Raw genomic sequence first — 8,099 nt, forward strand, 5'->3', positions numbered from 1 at the left:
TAATATTTAATAACTAATACTATGCATATAAACATTAAAAAACTAATTAATTAAAACTCTCTATTTATTCACAGGTATGAATTACATTACCAGATGATTACATTTGGAAAGGGCATTTATGTCTTTTCCTCCATAGTCAAAGTTTTAATTATAATTTTTAACTACAGTGCAAGGCTAGGGTTACGAGCACCAGAGGGGAGTGTAGCAAGTATAACAGAAAACAAAACTGGTCAAAAACTAATTGGAATGTCAGATCAACCTAATGAACAACTACAAAAACTATCTGAAGTCCAAAACTGCAACCCAGATATTAATCAATCTAATGAAATACTACAAAAGCTATCTGAAGTCCAAAATTGTAACCCTGTTGTTGAAGAATCATCAACACCAGGGACAATAATTGAAGTAGCATCAACATCAGGGCCAATAGTGGAGGTGTCATTATCACCAGAGCCTATAATTGAGGTTCCCACAACACTAGAGCCAGAACAGATACAACAAGAGCTTGATATGGAGGATTTTTGTGAAGAAGATGGTGAAGAAATTCCTATGATTAAACTAAACATGGAAGAGTTTACTCAGAATTTGCAGACTTACATGGAAAGACACATGGAACTTGGAGAAGGTGACCTGTCAAAAGTACTAGTTGCCTTAACATCAGAAGCTGTGCAATCCCTGTACCTAAACTTAAAATTGTCATGCAACTAAGAACAGAACACCAAGTGTAAGTAATTGTGAAAATATGATGTGATTTGTGATTTCTAATTTCTAATTTATTTTTTTATTTCAATTTTTGTAGATATGAGCTCCCGGATTCACATCCTCTTTTGGAAGGGGTAAGTGTAGTAGTGTAGTGTAGTATACCTTATGAAGAACCTGATATGCTCTTTGATTTGATTTATATTTCTTAACAAATGTGTGATAAATTAAAGATGGAAACAGGAGAGCCTGATGATCCTTGCTCATACCTTCTTGCAATTTGGACACCTGGTGAGTGGATGAAATGAAAATGAGAGAATTAAATAAATGTTTTTGTGAAAGTGAAATGCTGATTGAATTATTTGTTTGTTTATATTATACCAATAGGTGAAACTGCAAATTCAATTCAACCGCCAGCTGGACAATGTTCTTCCCAAGAATCTGGCACGTTATTTAATGAAGAAACATGTTTTTTTGCAACAGCACACGAGAAGCAAATAACCAAACTGTTAGAGGGATACTCTTGGTGAGTTTGTAGATATAAAAAAAGTAATCAAAGAAAGATGCAATAATTTGTATTTAACCTAAAACCAAACAACTAAATTTACAATTATAAGATAGATAAAGAGAGTAGCCTTAAGTCCATAACCACAGAACACTTAGAAAGAACAATAACTAAAGGCCTTAAGGAAATGTATGTGCTTTCTTCATCTGTGTTTGAAATAATTGCACAATACACAAAATGGAAATTGTTCAAATCAAAATGTAAATTCAAATACGTTGTCCTATTCATATCTCTCAATTTTGAAAATACAAATCATGTACAGATACCATGTAGAGCTGCAATGAGAGGGAGCTTTCCACTCAACGGGACATATTTTCAAGTCAATGAGGTATGACTTTGCTTAACATGAACTCTTCTTGATAATCAAGTATTTTTCTTTTTTCTTTTAGTTCTTTCTTTACTAATGTTATTGTGATGTTTGAAACAAACAAGTAGCTTTGGTGAATAGACAATGTCTGTTGTTGATGGCCAGAGTGGTTTGATTCATAGCTTTGGATTTCATAGAGACAGCAGTTAATTTGTATTAACCCAAAGATAAATTGTGATATTGTACTGTTTTAGCTTTGTTCTAGAGATGTTAAGAGTTTTTACTATGAATCCTTAGCTGTTTGTTCTAGAGCTATACTGATATGAGATTGGTTAACTTGCGAAACACAAATTTCAAAATTGAAGACTAAAGAATCAGATGGTGACTATTAGTGCATAAAAAAACTGAAAGAGTTGCATAAAATTGACATACAGGGACAACATTACAAAACTCTCAATTTAAAAAAAAAAAATAATAAAAACCATTCTTCCACGTCAGCATTTCACAGGTTTTTGGTCAAAATTACCCAACACAAGTCAAATTTGAAAAGTAAATGGTCTTATTGATGATTTTCCAAGTCCAATAAGCAAAATACAAAAATGATTAAAAGCAGATTGCTATTTATGAGAGTTTATCAAGTTGTACCTTAAAGTTATTGGCTGTCGAAAAGCTTCAAACAAAGTATAAACACCCATTTTCAAAGACCAAAACCATTTTAATGGCAGAGATCCTTCTTTTTCAGGCATCTGATCTTTAATTGACTCAAAATATTTTTTCTTGCTGCTTTTATGGTTCCTCTTTCTCACCAAAGTACCAGGTTTAGGTGCCTCATTTGATGATCTTTCTTTCTCTGGTCCACTTCCACTATATATTTCAGAGGCATTAAAGCTAGGAAACTCGGTAAAATTTAAACTACTAATTGGGCTTTCTATCACAAAACCACATGAAAGTAGTTGTATAGTTGGTGGAAATGAGAAAAGTAAAAATATGTTGCCCATTTGGAGGTTAGTTAGTGCATATCCTCCAAACAGAGCAGGGGACGGAATTGACACAGAGCAGAAGGCTGATTCCTCAAATACATCTTCTAAAGTGATTATACCAATGACTTCACCTTCTTTTAAAGGGATTATTGCCATTACAGATGATGCATGTGTAAATCTTTTAATCATGCTCATAAATAAAGCTCCTTATTTGACTTTTTTTTTTCTGTAATATAGAATAATACAAGTGTTATTATGATGGCCATAACAAAATGAAAGGAAATAATAGAAGATACCTCACCTTTTAGTAGATTTGTGATATCAATTGTTTGATTATCACTGAAAAATGGAGTGATTGAATATCTTGCTAAACACCCCTGATATTCCTGTAGTAATTCACTACTAGTTCTGCAAACCAAACCAAAAGAAGAATAATTTTTACAATAGACTCATCCATCCTTTTGATTAAAAGAGATGTGAAGTAGAAATTCACCTTTCCAAAAAACACTTATTACATATACTATAATAAAAACCACCAAAAATGATTACAATTTTAAATTTCAGGCGTATTGAACCTCTATTATCAAATAACATTTCAATAGCAGTAGTTACAGCTGCAAGGAAGACCTGAGCTTCCTTGTGGCTTCTCTATTTTCTCCCCTAATCCTTGACTTCTCTAACCTCAGAAAGATATTGGCTCACCAATGTAGTTCCTTATAAGTTATTAACTCTAACGAATCCTTGGTTCAATCATTTCATCGAACAGTTGGACTGCATAGTAAAACACCCTTTCAAATCTCAATATAAAATGGGCAGGACAAAGTAATGTAAAAACAAACCAAAAACATAATCGACACATAAACCCTTGGAAAGAAAATAAACACCTGGTGGGAAAAATAGGAGGAGAAATAGGAGAAACTTTAGGAAACATAATTGGCTGTAGAAAAAATGTACAGATGGAGAATAGGGTGTGTGAAAGCTATCGACGTATTGACGCACCTTGTTTTTTTTTTTTTTCCAGAAGTTGACTCTTTCAAGAAACATGAACCATCAGAACAATCGACAACAAGGACCTATGATAAATTAAACTCAATAGATAAAATAGATCGATATCATTCATATTATGTTGAGAAGAAAAACCGACCAAGATCAAGTAATGACAAGAAGAAATATTGATTACGGCACAGAAGAAATATTCGATGAAGCAAATAATTCTTACCATTTGTTTGGGACAAAGAAAAGCTCGTCTCTACTCTTTGAAACCTTCATCATACGTTTGTCACCCTAAATCTTCCTGTTCATCTTTCTCCTTCCCTCTCACTTTCTGGTAATGGTGGGTTCAATAAAAATAGAAAGTTGTGTGAGAACAGATATAAATTTTAAACACATATTAAAAATGGGGATTAGGTTTTGAGAGTGAAAGAAGGGGGGGTCATGCTGGTAAACGACAAAGAGGCAGACCAACCAACGTCTATTGTAGTCGACTCCATCTCCATCTTCTCTGGTCGTCACCTGGTGTTGATTAGTGGAAGAAAGTAGCCCCAATCGATTAGAAGATGTGGAGGTTAGACTGGATGAGGGTTTTCCACAAGGGGATGGAGATAATTGTGAATGGGCGGTGGATTATCTTAAGAGGTTTGACATCGAATGGCAGAAGGTGTAAGGATTAATCCAGTTGGATGACGCGGTGAATGAAAGAAAGCGGTGAGGTTAGTCTAGTAATTTGGAAGATAGATGGTGATGGGGAAGAACGGCCGTCTTTCATTGGAGGTCGACGGCGGTGGGAGACACTCAGAAGGGTCGAAGAAGCAGCATATGGCGGAAGGTGAATGGAGGTTTGAGAATCGAGAGAGAAGAAAGAAAGAACGGGGGTTTTCGGCGGGATGAGCTAGGGTTTTCAGCCGGTGGAAACAAATCGGGCTTTTTAATTTTTGGATTTCATTTCCCCCTCGGATGAAACGCGCGTTTCATTAAAATTTATAAAGCGACATGGTTAGACGACACACATTTTATTTAAGGTGCCCTCCGTCTTTTATTTTTATTTTTTATTAGACACTAAGTTTAGGGCGCGCAAAAATGCGTGCCCTCTATGCTTCATATTTTGCGAAACTGACATCGATTTTTGGGGCACGCTCAAATATGTGTCCTCTATCAACGTGTGTCATTGATTGCACGTCGTAAAAGGCTATTTTTCTAGTAGTGCCGATACTATAATAAACCTTAAGTCACCCTTTACCTACCTTGTTAAGTCCAAGTTAGTGTGCCGGTTAACCACACACACTCCACCAACGACTTAGGCAAAGTGTAAAGTGTAATTTCATGGATTAGCACCTTATTCACATTTTCCTAAAGTAACTAAGATTGGGAATTTAATAAAACATTTAGTTACTTTATAATATTCATCATACTTTGAATGAGAGTTTATAAGTCCTTGTCTTACCCGTTCGGCTAACGACCTCCACCAGTCAAGCAAGCGGTGGGTGAGAGTAGACACCCATTAAGTCACCATTTTATAGGCAACAATCTTATACCCACCTTATAGACCGGCTTCGTGAATGAAGCGTACTAGAGGTAAGAAGACTTTATTCTTATACATATATATATATATATATATATATATATATATATATATATATATATATATATATATATATATAATTATTAAATCATCATAATATAAGTATAAGGGTTGAATTTTAACTTTTAAAATCCTAGGGGTTGGAACTTAAAGTTTTAACTTAACTTTACTTGTTCCAAAACTTGAGGGCAAGTTTTGTAACTTTCAAAACTTTTCATTTCTTGTAACTTATGAGTTTAATAGAGTAATAAAATGAAGACTCTTCATTTTTCTAACTCTTGTGTTTGTTTTAATGGTTTTAATTCAAGTGTGACTCTTGGTTTTCCATAACTTGAGGACAAGTTATGGACTTCATTAAAACACATTATGATCAAGAATTAATCTACCACATAGGTTACAAATAATTCCTATGATCATCTAATACATCATAAAAACAAGAACATGAATATGAACACATTCATAAATTACACTTAAAACTTTGTAATTTTTGATAACTAGTTGTTGTGAATGAATTAGCAAAGACATTACACCACCAAAAACAAGTTTTCAATTACCAAAACAGTTTAGGGTAATGTTTCTAATTCATTTCCAGCAACTAAATCGAAATTCTGCAATCAGTCGACCCTACTCGCCGAGTGCATGAACTCACTCGCCAAGTTGGTTGAAGATACACATGAACTCGACGAGTCCCCCCTATAGACTCGACGAGTCCACTCGCAGACAACAAGATTTTAGACCTTTTTTTTTCAACTTTTAAGCACAAATAAAAAACAAACAAGCCTAGGCTCTGATACCACTGATGGGTTTTGAGCATTCTAACACTTCCTAAGTGTACATGCAACCCTAATAACCTTGGATCTATGTTTGTCTAATTATCATACAAAGTTGAATTCCAAGGTTATATTCCTATCTAGCATACATGGGGAACAATTTTTAACTTAAAGTATAGATAGAATAACTTACCTTGTTGTTGTTTGTGTTCCTTGAAACCTTGTGAGCCTAGCACCCCAAGTGTGATGCCTCAAATGCATCACACAACACCAAATGCTCTTGGAAGAACTTATGAGAGAACACACACTTCTCAAAAATCGGCCAAGCCCTCTTGTTTCTTAGTGTGTAACCGATTTTGGTGGAGAATATGTTTCTTATATAGTGTTGACACATCTAGGGTTAAACCCTAATGTGTCATGAGTCTTCATTTACATGACCCATGGGTTTGTAACTCCCATGGAGCATCCATGGAGCATCCTATGGGTGGAACCCAACTTGATAATCCATGGAGCCTCTTAGCCCACTATACAAGATATGGATGATTTACATAATCAACCCATATATTTAATTAGTTATCTTTTGATCACATAATTAATTCTAAATTAATTCTTGATCAAACTAATCAAATAATATTATTAATATATTAGAACTTATAATATATTAATAATCTCCAAGTGTTATTTCTCTCATTTAGTCTATCTAATTGCATGGTGCCATGCAACCCAAATGGACCATGCCGGGCCGGGTCAAGTACATACCAGAAATAGTTATGGACTTAGACACCTTATCCAACAAAAACTTGTTGTTATCTATTCCTACGCAACATCTCATAACTCCTAAGAATTAGCTCAAGAATCCGATTTTCAAACTGTGCGATAGAAATCCATCTATGCGATCAGATTCAGCATATTCTTTCTTTAAGTTCCTTCACTTTTCTTTGATTCTTAAAACATTACCATGTGACCTAGTCACATCATGTAATAAGAATTTCAGAATAGAAACTTAGCAGAGTTAGATAGTGGACTTTACCTGAAGTAGAGTCAAACTTATTGACTTTAACATCCTTAGGTAAACTTGGCAGCTTCGCAACTAATGACCCTTCCTTTGGCAATATAAACATATGGACTCTTTGATAATGGTACACGGGACTATTACAGACTTAGCCTTTTCTCTTTACCATTTGGTCAACCTAGTTGACTATGGTCAATCCCTTTCCTTGGGAAGAGAATGTTTTTTCTGTATTTCATGTGTCACTATTATCAATGTCCATCAAGTTTCAGGAAGTAGATCTTAGCAAATAGATAAGATCATTAAGGGTCTTGTCATAGTCCGTTTCATAGGTGTTCCAAAAGAACTCACTATGTGACTTAGAAAGTAGTTAAACCTACAACTTTCTCAAGACTTTGACACCCTTCTCTCCCGGCCTGTCAATATGTGACTACATCTCCAAGATGTGATCACACCTAGACCTTGCCTTGCCAATAGGGCTTGAGTGACCTTAAACTTTTCAAGAACTTGTGGGTTAGGGAGAATAATTGGAGGAGGAGAAAGAAGTATGATTTCCATTGGAATATCATCTTCATTTAGGAAAGCTAGTTTCAGGAGATTGGGGAAGATCATAAATGTCTAAACCAGACATGTTTTGGGAGGTATTCAAGATAGTTGATCTTAAAGTCCTTAACATGACACCCAATATGAAATATTAAGGCTAGGACCCAACAAACTATTTTATAACTTAGAAGAGGTATGTCGTAATCCAAGCTATAAAACAATTTGAAGGTAGGTGAATGACGATTCACCAATTTCCACCAAGATAAACGAAATGTATTATTAGGTTTTAATTGGATTTGAAACTCCTAGATCTTTTGAGATTCATTGAACTGTTCAATGGCATGTTTCAATCTCGAGTGTGCCCTTCAGGTTTTGTGACTGGGATGCCGAGGATCACAAAACAAGGTGTGAAGTAACCATGCAAATTACTTGGTACCCTTAAGTGTTTATCCCTCAATCGATGTGTCGGTTAACCACACACGCTCCATCGATACTATGATAAACATTAAGTTACCCTTTGCCTACCTTGTTAAATACGAGTTAGTGTGCCGGTTAACCACACACGCTCCACTAACCGACTTAAACAAAGTGCAAAGTGTAATTTCATGGATTAGCACCTTATTCACATTTTCCTAAGTAACTAAGATT

The 8,099-nt window shown here is 35.0% G+C and overlaps 1 pseudogene; it reads left to right on the forward strand.

The window, feature by feature from the left end:
- The first annotated feature begins 246 nt into the window (after window positions 1–246).
- Window positions 247–1,897, forward strand: LOC145039412 (DNA glycosylase/AP lyase ROS1-like; annotated as a pseudogene).
- Window positions 1,898–8,099: the final 6,202 nt, after the last annotated feature.

Source organism: Lactuca saligna, chromosome 4, assembly GCF_052625555.1.
Source record: "Lactuca saligna cultivar CGN05327 chromosome 4, ASM5262555v1, whole genome shotgun sequence".
NCBI lineage: Eukaryota > Viridiplantae > Streptophyta > Magnoliopsida > Asterales > Asteraceae > Lactuca > Lactuca saligna.